A 16,761-nucleotide genomic window follows, 5' to 3' on the forward strand; every position below is an offset into this window, starting at 1 on the left:
CTACCACTGTTTCTGATTTAGGTAAGTTTTTAGCCATTTTTATACATTACATTAATTGAGCTATTTGCTACTTATCACAATGCGTGACCTGTGTTTAATAACCTATTTAGCAAATACTAATTTATTTGATGTGTCTTATAATAATTACTGTAACTAGAGTCTTTAATATGTTACTTTAAAGCAGCTCAGACAAAACTGAGTAGCATTTCTGCTGCTGGGGGTTTCTGGTAGCCAGAGCAAGAGAGCACATAGAACTGTGATTGCTTAAGTATTAATTGTCAGGTGTAAAACAATTCAGAAAGATTTTTTTTTGCATGATGTACAAATTGAGGGGAATTAGACATAGCTGAGATTATTGTTAATGGGGTGTGACATTGCTCAAATGTTTGCTCACTAGCTGGGAATGGACCTTGGGTGACAAGTTAAGGTCAAGCCTTTCCAATTCACAGCCATGTTTTTACATTAAATGATCTGTTTCCTTTGAATTTAAAGATGATGTCAATTTCTTATACATTTTATTACAAAATATGAAGTGTTTTTATAATAATAAATGTAATATGGTCATGGCTTGGTGTGTTGTTGAGAGGGCAAAACCAGAGGCAGAGAAGTGGTTTTGCTGGTGTCATCCATGAGCGGCAAACTCATGTTTCCAGAGGTCACTCCTCTATTTAGTAGTCCATGCTACGGGAATGCTTACCATAAAAACTAGATAATAAATTAACCTGAATGTGCAAGGGAACTGAGTATATATGGAAAAGGATCAGATAGGATATGTTTAATTAAGTCTGAAAGACCTGTAGATGTTCCTGAACTCAAACCCAAGAATTAATTTCATGTTTCTCATCACATCTTCTGCAAAAACATTCTACTATGCATTTTGTCCTGACAGCTGTTCTTCTGAAATAGAATACAATTAAGGGAGGATCCTTTTAAGAAGGGGACTGAAGGAAGGATTGGTTATGATCTCCAGAAAAATAGCCCTTAAAAAGTTCTATTGTGATGGAGTCCCTGCTATGTCAGGAAATGAAAGAAACGGCAGACAGTTTGTCTCTAAGTAGCTTCCAGGCTGTAAACAAAAATAGTTACTTCAATTAAAAGCAAGAAAGAATCCAAATTTGCATGACTGCCTTAAATATATCTACAGCTAGACCTGCAATCTCTTAATTCTGTTATGTGGTAGATGATAACAAAACGGTCCAATAGGTTTATTTGCCTGAAGAGTTTGCAGCATAGAGGAAAAGCATCCTTGAAAAATAAGAAAGCTGAAACAACCAGAAACAAAAGGCAGCATCAGGCAGACCCAGCTGGCTGTGCGGCTTTAAAAAGCTCTCCCTGATACCCCTTCTCCTGGATGACCATCCACGCTGCCATCTCTCCTCCATAGCAGATACTGCCATAGTTCCCATCCTATATTTACTCCTTAGCAGTGCGATCTTTTCTATGCTCTTGGGTAAGCAGTGATCATGAACTCTCTCATATTAAAAAGATGAACAGGCACTTCCCTTTGATCATGAAGTAAATTATCTGAAACTATCAGTGCCTTTGGGAAGTAGGATCTAGAGATAAAAATATTTTTTTTTTATTTCAATAGAAGCAAACCAATAGTAAGAAAATAAGGCCTCCAATTAATTTCTTTGCAAGATAGAAAGTGTCTTTACTAAATGATTATTTAGACCTAACTGGATTCCCAGGATAGTTTATTTTTATTTCAAGATGTATTTAATAATACTGTCAAGTTATAAGTTCCATTAGTTCCAATGTGAATGTCTCACAACAGATCAGGTGTCTCGCTTTATAATGTACCCTCTGGTATTCAACATGTCATAGACTTGGGCTATAAAACACTAACATTGATAGCTTTTTGTGAAATTACTGTGTACTTTTTATTTTGTTCTGTGATTTTATTCTAATAATGCTACTGCATATGCAACAGTTCTTTGAGCTATCCAGAGCTATACCTATGTGACAGGCTGAAGGTGGCCTCCCATACAGAGGCGAACAGGAGCTGACGTCCCAGGTCTGTTGGCTCAGTATCAGATGCACTCCCAGGCTGTTTGCAATGGTCAGTGAAGAGCCACCTCTCATGTTCTCAACAGAGGTGAGTTGTTTGGGTGTTTTTAATACAAGGTGCAGGAAATGCACATGCACAACTCAGTTTCCATGGAGCCCAAACTTGACATTTTAGTTATAGCGATGACCATTTATAGAGCTCTGCTCATCTGTAGAACATCACAATAACTACATGAGTTCTTTAGGCACTAACGTGGAAAGAACCTTGCAAAGTCTACCTGGAGGTGAGAGTATGCTTCAGTAGCTGCACTGGGGCCAGTGGATAAATAACTGTCATCCTTCAATGCCTTCAGACAACACACTTTGTGTCCATCTTAGCTCAGCAAGTCGGAGATGTGGTCTTTAACAGTTAGAGCTGATTATCTTCTTGATATCAGCAATAACTGTCCTGTCTAAAATCCAGAATTACTCAGGCAGGATAGAGGATTCCAGTTCATTCCCTTTTCTTAGATACCTCAGGAATGTAGACATAAGCGTGCGTCACTCTGCAGCACAGAAACCACTTTTCCCAAGGATGAACTGTGTATATTTTGCTGCTTTGTTGGCTGCTGCTGCAATGTTTAATTCATTTCTTTGATTGCAGTTTGAGGCGGTGTTCAAGTACAGACCTATTTGCTTTAGAGGTAAGGGGACTGCAGGCAGGATGTGGCATGATTAGGTACTCGCGAGCAGCACTGATGAGTAAAAATATAAACTCAGAGACAAGAGCCTCTTGAAGATAATGGTCACAGAGGGTGGGATTTAGAGAGCTGACCAAATAACACTGAAGATCTATGAAGTACTTTTGACATTGCTGGTGATTGGAACTCACTGTAATTATCAGTACATGAGACAACTGTGAGCAGAACTTGCTGCCCAGCTCTTAAATATGACACCTGATTATTGTCAGACATAAACAAGGCTGAGATTAAATAGAGTTTGAATCGTTATTTTTGCTAAAACACCAGAGAGGTAGCAATCTGTTGTCTGAAGGCATTGAAGGATGACAGTTATTTATCCACTGGCCCCAGTGCAGCTACTGAAGCATACTCTCACCTCCAGGTAGACTTTGCAAGGTTCTTTCCACGTTAGTGTCCAAAGAACTCATGTAGTTATTGTGATGTTCTACAGATGAGCAGAGCTCTGTAAATGATCATCGCTATAACTAAAATGTCAAGTTTAGGCTCCATGGAAACTGAGTCTTAACCCCGACTTCACAGAAAACAAGTCATTAACAGCTGCTGGTTTGTTGTTGCCATCAGTTCAACCCCACAAAGCTGAGTCAAGATCTTTGTGGGACTGGGGAGGGGCAGAAGTTTAACACATCAGTGCTGCCAGCCCCGGGGGCTCTTTCTCTGCCACAGTTTATTGCCCTCAGCAAGAGAGTGGCACAGAGCCACAGGTAATCTCAGCAACTGCTTCAGATAACGCTGACAAGAAACTGGTCGGAGCTCTCGGTTATGCTTTCAGTTGTTCAGATCTTGTTCTCCATTTTGTCTGCAGTGTCTATAAGAGTTTGAAGCCAGGTAGAAAGCAAAGCTGGGCTCTAAAGGTGAATGCCTTGGTTTAGCAGCTGTTATGCTTCTAGTACCATGGGCTGTTCCCATGGGTTAGCAGAGACCTCAGCCTTCCTCAGCATTGTACTTTGCATGCGACGGGGATGGGCATCTAATGGAAAGAAAGTATTATTCCCAAACACTGAAAAATATTTAATAAGTAGCCAACTCATAAAACATGTTAGATAGACACTTCAAGCCCTGAGAGACTGAGTCCAATGGGGCCAAATGGTCCAAGCACAGCTGAGACCTTGTCTCACATGCTAGTTATCCTCCTCATTTTAGTAACATAGTTCTATTTAACCTAAAACAGATCAGCTGGGGAACTCCTGCACATATATTGGCTTTATTAAAAAAAAAAAAAAAGGACAAATGTAGATTAGTAGACTGCAGACAGGTCAGTAGAGCTCATTTAAAATCAACTGGATTAAACTGAAATTTTTTTTAGAGCCTATATTCTAATTTTAAAGACTTTTGCCAGAAAGAACAAACATTTATATATGCTTGATCTTAGCGGTTCCTCTTTCACAATGTTTAGGCAGCTTGTGGCCAGTAATGTCATGAGCTAAATCAAGATCTGAAGGGGAGAGAGGATTCTTCATTCTGTTACTGTGTACATGGGATATAGCAAGAGATGGACTAACAAGTACCAAGACTGACGGCACACTGTAGTGATGAAGGGAGAACATGAACGTGTTCAAGGCCTTCCAGAGATTTTAAAAAAATAAATCTTGAACTACTTTCAAGCATTGTTCAGAGGTCACTCAGGGCCTGAAGCGTCTAACAAGTTTCATCAGTAATACAAGTAAAGTATGCATTTGTGTATGTTCTCAGTTAAGATTGGAGGACTGTGAAGAATAGACCCGCACTTGTAGTAGACTAAAATGATTTTGCTTTTAGTGCTGTTTTGAGAGGAGGTAATGCTGTAAAGATTCAAATATGATTTCTCAAAAATTTTGAACGTATATAAATAATGAAAATCTGTTCTGAAGATCCTTTGGTCCTTTTCATAATCTTCAATTTCACTGTAAGGAGGAAATGTAGTCCAGAGACATCAAAGAATCAGAATTGTGCTTGCAGCTATTAGCTCTCAGATGAAAAAAAAAATAAAGATAACATTTACAGCCCAAAGGAATCTAACTTTCCAGCTCCTTCCAACAAAGGAGTCCAATCGCACACCAAATAAATATTTTAAATCCTAATACTAATTTGGAAGGCAGCTTATTTAAAAGGGTTATTCTGACTCTACATGTGCAGTTAAGTTGCATTCATTTAAAATTTAGACTGATTTGCAGTTTCTTGAGATTACTCCACGTAACTGGTTATTTGCGATATATCATAGTTTCACAGAAATGTAAGACAGTAGAGCATCTCAGGAGAGAATCTGATCCCTTTGCAGAAAGACAAATCCACAGCAGCTTTTTCTACCCAGGCCTTTATTAAAAAAAAAAAAAAAAACAAAACAAAAAAAAACCAATCCTGTAAGAAATGAGATTGGCACTACTATGGGGCTTGCCTGAAAAGAACCTTCTTACTGGACTTTTGAAGAGTCATCTACTATCCATCATCAAAATAAAGCTTTTCTTTACTTCAGCTGTATAGAAATATATCATAATAATGGTAGAGATCCACAGCAAGCTCATATGCTGTGATAAATGACAAGACTTACATGGTGTTCAAAGCATTATCAGAATCCATTTCATACCTCATCTGTTATTATAAGCATAAAATGTGTGAATGTTCTCCACTGCTGTAAATGTCAGCATGCTGGGGGCAAGTGCTTTGATTTTCTATCAGCAAATAATGTTAAATTATATAGTGTTTAATCACGGTTACTGAGAGTGATGAACTTTAAAGAATGAGTTTCTTTCAAATCACTCCATCTTCAGTTCTCCTGGAAATGGACACCATGATTTATAAAATCTTGAAGATAGCTTCCCTGGAGGCTTCATGATGGTTCAAGGCTGATTGTAGATCGCTAAAACACAAACCCGTTTAGGTATCTAAAATATTTTGATTGAGGCAATTAGGTATTTGAGCATAGAATTTGAAAGTTAACTTTGAAAATCAGAACCTCCATACAAAATAATTCTAGCATCTTTTAGGACAGGGTAGTTATTTGCATTTATAGAAGAGTCAATGTTACCTGGTATGACAGCCTCAAAACTGCTGATTGCCAATTAAAGCAGCGGTGTTTACCAGGCCAGATTGTAAATGGTTGGAAGGCAGGAGTGCTCCGCTGGAGTAACTGGAGGTCCATGGCTTTATCTGCATGGAGAATCACATCCACACTCTCCACCTGCTCTTTCCGAAAGGAAAGGTGCAGGTAAAGGTATGGATGCATTACATGAAGGAGACTTTTTCAGGGGATAAGAGAATATAAATCTTCAAACGCCAGATACATAATGAAAGATAATACTGCCAGTATCTTAGCAACGCGGGAAACTGAAAGACAAGCTGCACAGGAAAATGAGCTATAGCCCATCTTTAAGACCTCTCTGCGGTTTATATCTATTATGTGTTTCTGGAACTGGACTTTTAATCACAGCATTTGAAAATACAGAATTGTTTGTTGGAGGGCTTAATCATATTTGACTTCTACTGAGGGGAGCTATATTTTTACATCTGGATCAGTAGTCACAAATTTAGTAGAGCAATTTCATTAACGCATATTATTCTTGAAGGGCAGGTTGGAAGAGACAGTAGAATTGTTTTGTGTGAAAGCAGGGGTGGGCGCTGGAGGGAGCACCCCTCCACCCTCTGGGGTCAGTGGCGAAGCCTACACTGCATCCAGTGACAGAGGTAGGTTCTGCATATACTAAGAAACTGCATACACTAAGAAACTAAACTAAATATACTAATTAAATTTACCTCATCATTTTGAATACAGTCTGGAATTTCTGGATTTCTGTATCACCCCCACTATACAGAAGTTGATAATTACTTTTTCAATCAACAGAAACATGTATTTCATAGCAGTTGCGGCTTATGGCAAAAGTTTTTCCGTGATGCAGGATTAATGTGAGCTCTGTCCATTTTCAAAACATCAGCTTTCCATACAGTGCTTTTGGTATAAAAATGCAGAAATCTTGAAGCAAAATGGAATTTGTGGAGTTAGACAAAAAATGGATGCATATAAATGTCAGGATGTTAAAGCTTCATATTCACTTTCTGCTTCTTCATTGAAAGAGTTTCAGCACCTATTGCTTGTGATTACTCCTGTGATCATTAACCTTCATGATAATGACCACAAACATCAAAAGTTTGAAAAGTATTTTGTTGAAAGTATGTGCTTAGATATGCTCTATTTGTTGCGTGTAATAATGTTTTATTCTCATACCGAAAAGTTACAATCCCCTCAGAAAAGCAGGAAATAGGTTAAACTGCAAATTAGCTTTGTTTGATAAAAAGTAGATAGTCCAAGTCAATGGTTTGCAGGCAAACCACTGTTCTGTAATTTGTTTAGATATGCACTTCAGTGATAAATAAAAATCCTTTTAAAGATTGATAAGGGATAAGATATTATTCAGAAACCCCTGAATGCTCTTATTGAAGAAATATTTTGTCTGCTTAATACTGTTTATCTAGCTCTAATCAATTGTCTGTCAGCATCAAAGGTTGTTTCAGCTCACAAAAGACAAAACAGAGGATTTATTGGAAAAATACTTTTACGAGCTTGTGAACAGTTCTTTCTTTGTTAAGGCAATAATAGTTCAACTCTGTTAAATAATCGGATATTTGGGAAGAGGAAAGTGAAAAATTTGCTAGTATTTCTGAAAACAAAACTGTACGTAAGTGGTTTTAAAGAACTTTCGGTAAAACTTAAGCTCTATGTTTTGAAATTATCTGCCTGTCACCAACAGTAAGGTCTTGCAGGTCTTGTTATCTACTGAGCATCCAACACTCCTTAGGCCTTTTGGAGCCTTTTGTTTTGTTACCTGACTTGGAGCTGACTCAAGGGCATTTCTTAATTGGTATCTTGAGGTTAAGAAGTCACTTGCTGGCTACCCAAGCATCTCCGAGCCAGGCCCTAGGGATGCTCTTCCCTCAGTGCAGAGGTCCCAGGGTCAGAAAGCTTCAGGTAGCAAGGGCAAAAGAGGTAATGTGCTGCTAAAACAGAAAGAAACCAGATTTTGGGAAGTGTGTATTTTTCTAGACCTAACTTTGCAATGGATGGTTTAATAGTCTCTCCCTCTGCAACAGCAGTCTTAAACGAAACCAAAATGCATAAATACACTAAAACAGCCAGGGTGAGGTTGCCTTGCTGGCTGATATCCCAGGGATCTGGCCCTGGACAGCTCGCATGTAGGAAAATAAATATGCTGCTTCATGGTTCATCAGCTGCAGGTGTTGCTCAGTGATGCTGACAGAGCTAAATTCCTTCCAGGACAGGGGGAGCAGCCTTTCCATGGTTGTCCTCCCAGTCTCTAAGTGGAAAGAACAATCCTTTGCCCTACCTGGCACAAGTGATAGGCGAATAAGCATGTTTTAAGTTGTCAGTGGATTCTGGATGGAAGGAGGAGTTAGGAGAGGGCAGGAAATATTGGTGCCACATCTATAAAGAACTCAGATCAGATTTATCAGGAGAAATCCCTACTAATCTGTGGTGGTTCCTTGCAACCTTATGAGAACTGCAACAATTATTTCAAAGGGAAATCTGAATAGATTTACAAAGTGCAGGTTTTAAACATTATTAATTTCAATAGTTAACACCTAAGAAAATAAACTGTAATTACTCTCTTTTGCAGGTACAACTATTTATCAACACTGCTTCGTCTCCTGCCAGTCTAGCAGCTGACATCCACAGCATTCAAATTCGTTTAAATCTTATCAGTCAATATTAGCAAGATACTAATACTCAGATTGTACCTGTCCATTAGAATAAATTGACTAGTTTGTCTTCCCAGTCTTTTGAAGAGTGATAAGCAGCTGCTTGAAACAACTTCTTGGAGAAGATTTCTTGATTATAGCCTTTGAATTTGTTCTGGGAGGCGGCTGACAGCTGTCCTTTCTGGTTTGGAAACAATCAAATTAGACTGACTGCTAACGCATGATGTTACTCAGAGAAAAAGCTTATGCGACGAGATAGCAGATGATGCCTCCATCCCTTTATTCGAACTATAAGGCAAAGAACGGCAGTAGAAATTAGTAGGAGAGGTGTGCTGTGTTAATACCTGGAGACCCATTAGTAGCACAGAAAGTGAGCTGCTGGATATTTCCTGAGGTGTTCCCAGTATAGAAGATAAAACTTTCATTTTAAATAATTCTGAGTTTCCACTCAGGGCACCAGACGAGTAAGCGAGGGGTGTGATTGAAATTAGTGTGCTGGTTTGGCACTCCCACAGGTGCTCCTTTCTTTTTCAGGGAAACTATGAAATACCCTGTTTTTCAGGCAGAAAGTAGTGAGTATTTGGGGTGAGAATCTCAGCCCTGACATGAAAGGTACTAAGGTCTTTTTCTCCTGGGTTTGGCTATAAAAGAACATACCCATGAATTAATAGTTTGAATTGTAAAATAATGAGAAATATTCCCCTTCCTTTTTAGTACTACCCAGCTGCCATTTTAGGAATGGGTTTTTTTTTCCGCAATAATTACTTTCTGCAACCTTCTGCTGCCCCCACAAACAGAGATTTTGACCTGCTCACCTATGCTGGGAACAATCCTGAGCATTCCAAAAAGGCGATTCTCATCAGGCAGCTGTGGTGTTACAAAGAGTTTCAAATTGGCCAGAAGTTAAGTGCTTTTACTTATATTTATAGAGAATCATAGAATCATAGAACAGTTTGGATTGGAAAGGACCTTAATGATCATTGAGTTCCAACACCCCTGAGATGGGCAGGGACATGTCCCACTAGACACGTGTGTGTGTGTATATATATGTCGTCATCATATATATATATATATATATGATGAATGGATAGAAAAAATATGGCTGCATAAGGAGGTCTGTATCGCAAAATAAATGTGAGATAAGCCACACTGAGCCCACAGTGCAGTTTCTCTGGACTCCTGCTCAGCCACCACCTCTCCATGAGCACTGAGAGCACCCGGCTGCTTCCCAAGCATGGGAAAACAAGGAACAACCTTCAAAGGTGAGCTTGCGGTGGCCATAGGCAAGAGGGATCCTTGTTTGTTAATGTAGGTGCATCTCAAAGGAAAAGAGGCAACCAAGTTCTGCACTTTGCTCTAAATTTTTACAGATTTCTCTTTCTGGGTCACTGTTCCTCACACAGATGCAGCCCGGCTTTATATAAGCTTTGTGAAATGAGGTCTCTCCTCATTAATTTTTCACTTGCAATCCCCATCCATTTCTCTTCCTTTGCCTTCTGATTCTTCTGCTTGCATGTTTTCCTTCTGCTTCTTATTTCTGAAAGAGGTATCTAGACATGAAAAGCAAGAACAGAACAGAGCCGCACTAATTAGCAACTGCTCTAAGCTATTGTTTACCCTGCACAGGAACACATTTCGAATCAATGCCAATTTGGATCACAAAAATGTTGCTAGAGAGAGCCAGGCCAAAGCCTTGGAAGCCCATTCACAGCCCCTTTTCAAATCCACAATTTCGTTGCAGACGAGCCCCACTGAGAGACATTTCCCAGCTCCATAGGTTTCCTGCAGGAAATTGTTAGAAACACATTTCTCACCAACTCCATGTAAGTGGAAACACCTTGTGAACATTCTGAGTCAATGTAGTGTGGTTATTATTTCAAAATAGAAAATGCTTATTTTAAGGAAAAAAAAAAAAAGAAAAGAAGGAAAATTACGAAAAAAAAATAAAGGGTATTTGCTCTTTTCATCCTTTTCCCTGCCATAAAGCTCTTCTATTAACTATTATAGTTCCAGTTACTGGGAGGAAGCCAGAAAAATACTTGCTTGTTCTGATTACAGATCCATAATGTCAGAATTGAATGCACCGTCCTGGACTCACAAGTACATATGTTCACATGTTCCTGTTCCGTGTGCAGGACCTTGTCTCCACTGCACATATGGGATTTTAACCACTCTTCCTGAAGGCAAAGGAGTGTTACAAAGACGATGCGCTCTTCAGGTCAGCTGTACTCCATTTCAATACAGGCAAGAAAACAAGGAATTAGCTACATCGATAAATGAAATTCAGGTTAGAATTTGTGGAAAATTCTTTTCTGCATCAGTCTATGAATATTGTTGCTCATGCATATATATGAATTTGCTCTGATTTCCATGAAAACAACATGGAAAGATATGCACTGATTTTATGAACTAGTTTAGTTATGAACTAAATCATAGCTGGTGAAAAGTATAATTTGAGCTTGCCTGCAGTTCATAACAAACCTACAATGGTTTGCAAAAAAAATAAAAAAGAAAAGCCTCTGTCAAAATGAAAGCAGGATGTTTGGTTGGAGTCACTGCATCAACATTACGAGCTCTCATTTGTTCATCAGACTGAGGTATGACAGTGTCACCTAGCAACTTTCGAAGGGCATTCAGACTTGATGGTGCTGAACTCTATAGAAAAACCTATAAATAAATTAATTTACAAATTGATACTTTTTGTGAGTGTCAAAGGCATCATATTTGACATTAAAAAATTAACACTGTACAGGAGGAAAGGAACCAAAAAATAATTTTCATCCTGGCAATTATGCAGTGGGAGGATTTAAACTGAGCAATCACAAAATACTGTAACCCTGGGAAGCAAAGATGTGCATTTCCAATATCCCTGCTTTGAAATACATACATGCATACCCAGAAGATTTGTATATATATATATATACATATGCATGTATCTACGTACATGATTTTAGACAAGTTAAGTTCCATGTTTCATCAGGTACTATGTTGACAAAGAAGGAAGATTAACCTCTTCAGTTTTGCCCATACTATTTAATACCTCCTAGTACGTACAATTCCATATTCTTCAGTAAGTTCATAGCCTCCTCCGCTCTGTCTGCCCACAGATGGAAGCATGGAGCACTGTGGTGGGCTGTATTTGTTGAGATCCAGTAACTTCCCATTGAATTACTGCTGCCAGAGGAGATACTTCCCTGTATATGGAAGAGCTCAATCAAAATTAACAGGCACCATGATCAGCTGGTTTTGGCTGTGCTGAGAATCATCTCAATCAGCCTCTTTGGTCTGTGAATTAAAATTGGGAACAAGCAGAATTAATAAAGCCTAAATTAGGCCTAATAATTTGAACAGGAGAAGTCTTAAGTAGTCCAGCATCAGAGAGGCAGGGTCTAGGCTCTCCACTACATAGCTGAGATGACAAAGGGTTCCTTGCAGTTATTTTCTAGGTTGAATTTGAATTATTAAAAGATTTAATGGAATAAAAAAGAAATTAGGCAGGGAACTTTCCTGAGAATTATCAGCCATATAATGCACCAGTTCATCCGCTAAAATTAAGGCAAATAGAATTTGCAAATATTCTAGCAAAAAAAAGACAAATGGGTACATATTGCATTGCATTGTCCGCCCATTTGTGATATTTTCTCTTTACCTCCGCAGCCTCTGCGGGTGAATTAGTACGTCTGTGCATATGTGCTTACAGCTGCAGTTGCTGATTGTCTCAGAGTTTACACTTTCAGCCATTCGTCATCCTCTGGGTCAGCAAAAGGACTTCACCAAGGTGGGGGAAAGAGTAAGTGCTAATGGGATCTGCCTGCAGGCTTGTCTGAACAGGCTAATCCAAAACAGATCTAAGAAGCCTTACAGCACTTTAAATCAAATCTGAGCCTGGAAAAGAGGAATCAGTTTGAGCATTTAAAAAAAAAACATAAAGACTTTAATAGTATGAGAGTGGAAAAAATATTTCACAGGGAACCGTAAATGGCTCTACCCCAGCACCTTTCCTTTCTGCTTTCCTCCTGTCCCCTGTGACCCTTGAGCGTAACCTGCATTAAAACTGAGAAACTGCAGGTTGGATACCTGGCTGCCCAAAAGCAGCACAGCTCCCCTGTTCGCAGCAAGATCCGTCATTCCTAACCTGTGTGGGCACAAGCAATAACTTTGCTGCCTTTTTCTTTTTTTCACAAGCACGTCCCTTTGATTAGAGGGACAAATAACTGCCACATGCTCCCTTCCCTGGCACCGTGCCGGTAAGTCAGTGGAGAGAGGGGAGGTTAGCCAGGCAGGGCAGCCCACTGCCTACCTGCACGCCAAAAGCCAGGCAAGTGTCAGAGCTTTATCGCTGTTACATTTTGTTTATTGATCCTTGTGGATATCTTATTTGTTCATCTAAGGGCCAGGGCACGTGTTGTTGACTACTTTGGTACCAACTAACTTCTTTTCTATACATTGATAAACACAGATCCCAGTCACATACATTTTTTCCCATCCCACACGAGTGTGAAAGGAAAAGGTTTCCAGTTTCCTGGTAAAAGTGACTGCAGCCTGGAAGTCCAGCTGTGAAGGACACAGGGCAGACATTATGGAAAAGTAATACGGTGAGGCTTTCTTCTGCTTCTGGGAGAACTCTGTTCTCTTCAGCTGCCAAGAAAACCGATGGCAGCTGGATGACCTAAAAGCCTGGCTGGCGGTCAGGTCCGGGCAGCTCAGCTGGGGAATGGATAGGCAGGAACGGGTGGTTGCCTTTGGTGCCTACTGACCCAGGACAAACAGACGTTTTGTTAAACATCATTGGCACAGCTATTCTTCTTTCAGCAGCCTGAAATAAATTTCAAATATTGTGATATCTGCTTCAACATTCAGATGCTCATGGCACTGGCCTCATCCTGCTCATGCAGGGATGAGATCATCTCATCCCTGCCCTCTTCTGCACAACCCCAGGAAGCCTCAGAACCAGAAGAAAAAGGAGCAAGAGAAAGAAAGGGCAGACTAAGAAGGTGATTCCTCAGCAGAATAACATGCCGTGTTTTGCAGCGCAGCCAGGAGAATGCAGTACTCGGATGAGCCCCAGATGTAAGCATGGTCTGCATTGAATGCTGCTGGGAAAGCAAGCCCAAGCTCACAGCCAGACTACTTCAGAGCAAGCTGCCTCCAACAGCAGCTGGAGGAATCACGGAGAAAAAAAGCCACTGACTCCTTATCCCCAGTCTCGTTGTGTTGGGGCAATGTGGCTTTGTGCAGGTTTGTAAACCCACCGGGCTGCCCTGCAGTTCTTCCTTGCCACTGGACAGACCAGCAGGATCAGACTTGTGGGGCAGCAGGTTTTACTCCCAGATTCATTCAACAAACACAATTGAGGATACTGATTATTCCTTGAGTGCTATACCATCTTTCATTTCTGTCTTTATCACTCTCTCTCGCCGCAGCTGGGTGTTGAGCAGCGCTCAGGTACCAGGCTCAGCACAGCCGCGGCTTTGCAGGGCACAGCAGCGCACACACCCTTTGGGTGCCAGGTCTGTTGAATGGGGTAAGGTTGGCAGTGTCTGCAGGGTGTCTAGGACAAGAGAAAAGCACTGTTACTACCACAGTGGTTAAATATGTTGGGTTTTCTCCTTAAGAACATATATCATACCACACAGTGTCTGATACCAATGTGTACACACTGGCTTATGCTGCGAAGTTCCCATAGCTCATGAAACAAAAGTTTTATTGAGCAATTTTTCTCTTATACTGGCTATATAACAAACATATATAAGGACTGATAGTAATTAAGAACTATCTAATTCTGGCACTGCTGCCAGCAGTCAGAACATTTTGTACTCCAGAGCTAGGATGAAAGCAAATCAGATCAGAAAGGCAATTTGTGATCATCATGTTGTTTTCTCTCTCTCCATTCTGTTCTCAGTTTCCTTCCAGACATGGGATGGTTTTCATGAGAGAGAACAAGCAACTTGTTCTGTCCCGAAGTCACTGAGCAGTGCAAAGACCTGAACAGCAAAAGCCTTGTTGCCTCAAAGCAGAGTACAATAAGAGCTAAAGTGATGACTCCCCCACCAAAGATAACTCTTCTCCATAGATGTGGAGGATTTTCTGTTATCCTTTTGTGTTCTCTGTGGGAGGGAGCAGCCTGGGACTGAGCAGAGTGCACCAGAACAAAGTAGTTTGCAACAGACAGCAGCGGAGGGCTACCCTTGGGATCACCAAGAGCATAACATGGGATCCAGCAAAAGCAACAGTGAAAAACACAGTTTATTTGATTTTTTTTTTCAAACTAATTAATCACTGAGGGAATCTATCTGTATGGCATTTGATCTGGCTTTCCAGAGTTTTCAGTTCCACCTTTCATCTGTAATAGAAACTTCCTGACTTTTTTTTTTTTATTTTAAAATAAGCTTTCCCTTTCTCACTTCACCCCTCCTTTCACTGACACAACAAAATACAATTTTGTATTTTTTTTATCCTTAGTTTTCTCCACAGCTTCTGGAGAAAAGCAGTGTTGAAGCAAAGCTGTAACCACCATAGAAGTTTGGATTTCTTCATCATGGAGAAGTTTCCATCTAGGAGACAAACGGCTCCATTTGGGAGGAGGAGAGTTTGATTTGTAGTATAGCTATTTTGCAGCCGATAGGCTGATGAGGTGAGGAGCTTCAGTTTAATATGCTCTCTTGTGGCTGTGTACACCAGGTAGTTGTGCTTCATCTCAGTACAGGAGAAAAGTGGCAAGTACGCAGAGGAAATGCAGCATTATGGAAACGATTGCTGATGGGTGGGAAAGAAGCAGGAACACCCTGAGACATACCTAACTGACTGCACAGTACGATTCCTCTGTGAGTGGGTGCACACCAGTGAGGCGGAGGGAACGGAGATGTCATGAAAGCAAAGAAAATCCAACATATCTTCACCTCTAAGTATGGTGTGCACAACCGCAACAGAAAATCAGTTTCCATTCTAAATGGGTAAAAACTCTTTGTATTAATGAAATCAATGTAAATGATGTAATTTAGATGACTGGCAGCTGTAATGGGATGTACAAAGACACTCTGCCAGCTTAAGTATGATCGGGAATGCGTACAACTCTCAGAGCTGAAGAAACTGCTCACAGTTGAGGGTTAAAGCACAGAGATGAGAAAAACCTCTGCTGAATATCTCTGGGCTAACAGTGGGGGGAGGGTTAAAGGGGTCTTTCCAAAAGAAACTGCTATTAATGTGGCCCCAATTGTGCTCATTAATAGCAGGGCTGTCCTTGTAGGCATCCAGCAGCTCAGATCAATTCACTGTCACTGATAAACTTGGCTGCAGTCGTGGAGAAGGCTACTCCCTTGTACCCCAGCTAAATCTGTCACCTAAGATTAAACGTACATAGTCTGAAGAGTCCTGCCTGCAAGCTTATTCGCAGTGTCTCCACTAATATACTGACACTGCATTTCCATCCAGAGTTATTGATGCCGTGCTGGAGTTGCAGTCAGGTAACACAGCGGCAGAAGAGCCACCACCGAAATTCCCCAGAGGAGGAGTTTCTCCTCACAGCTATTCATGCTCTTACACATGCTCTCGTTTGATCCACCTCTGGGCAAAGGCACGTAGGCTGATTTAAGCTGCCAATGACAACAATCAAGGTCATCCTTTGACTTTGTCTTGAAACAGGCTATGTATTCCTTAGGCTATTTATAACGCATACAGAGGTATTCCTCTGCTTAATCAGTGTCCTGAGGGTGTGAGTCACACCACAGAGAATGGGTTGTGCTCCTGCCATACACCAGAGGATGAGCAACTACTCTGGCTCCCATGTTTCTCCACCTCCCTGCCCATGCACCTGGAAGCACAGGGTTACATGTCCTCTGCAAGCGCAGCATCTCCCAGGAGGGTGCAACCACCACCAGGGTTTAACAGCAAGATGGATGGAAGTATAAGGGACGGTTTAAGGAATTGGCTGAGGTGGGAGGTAAAGGAGAGAGGGAGTGAGGGACTGAATGCAATACCAGCACAAAAGAAAGCTGAATACAGCTGGATGCTTGCTGGCAGTGAGCAATTCTTTGTGTCCTTGCAGAGGACTCCCATTGTGTTCTGCATTAGGTAACTTCTGGAGAAGAAAAGCTGTCCTCACCATGTACCATAAGGTGCAGAGATGAAGTCTGTTCCCTGTGCCACTCAGGGTAGTGACTGTGACCTTGGAAGTCTCGTTTCACTCAAACATTGTTGATTCAAGAAGAGTCCATGGGACATTTCTCCAATTCTAACATCCTGATATTGAGTTCAACTGAAGTGTCGGTCTGTATTTCACAGACTTCATATACGGTGAAAGCTCACCACAGAGCACAGTTTCCCTACT

At 40.7% G+C, this 16,761-nt stretch overlaps 1 long non-coding RNA gene across 1 annotated transcript; it reads right to left on the reverse strand.

Moving 5' to 3' along the window:
* Positions 1-6,735: 6,735 nt before the first annotated feature.
* On the reverse strand, positions 6,736-16,761 carry LOC128853649 (uncharacterized). The gene is made up of 3 exons (XR_008452298.1): positions 16,537-16,761; positions 13,688-13,986; positions 6,736-11,720 (listed from the first exon to the last, which is right to left on the reverse strand). It is a non-coding gene; the product is annotated as an uncharacterized LOC128853649 (long non-coding RNA).

This window comes from Cuculus canorus, chromosome 14 (assembly GCF_017976375.1).
Source record: "Cuculus canorus isolate bCucCan1 chromosome 14, bCucCan1.pri, whole genome shotgun sequence".
NCBI classification, from domain to species: Eukaryota; Metazoa; Chordata; class Aves; order Cuculiformes; family Cuculidae; genus Cuculus; species Cuculus canorus.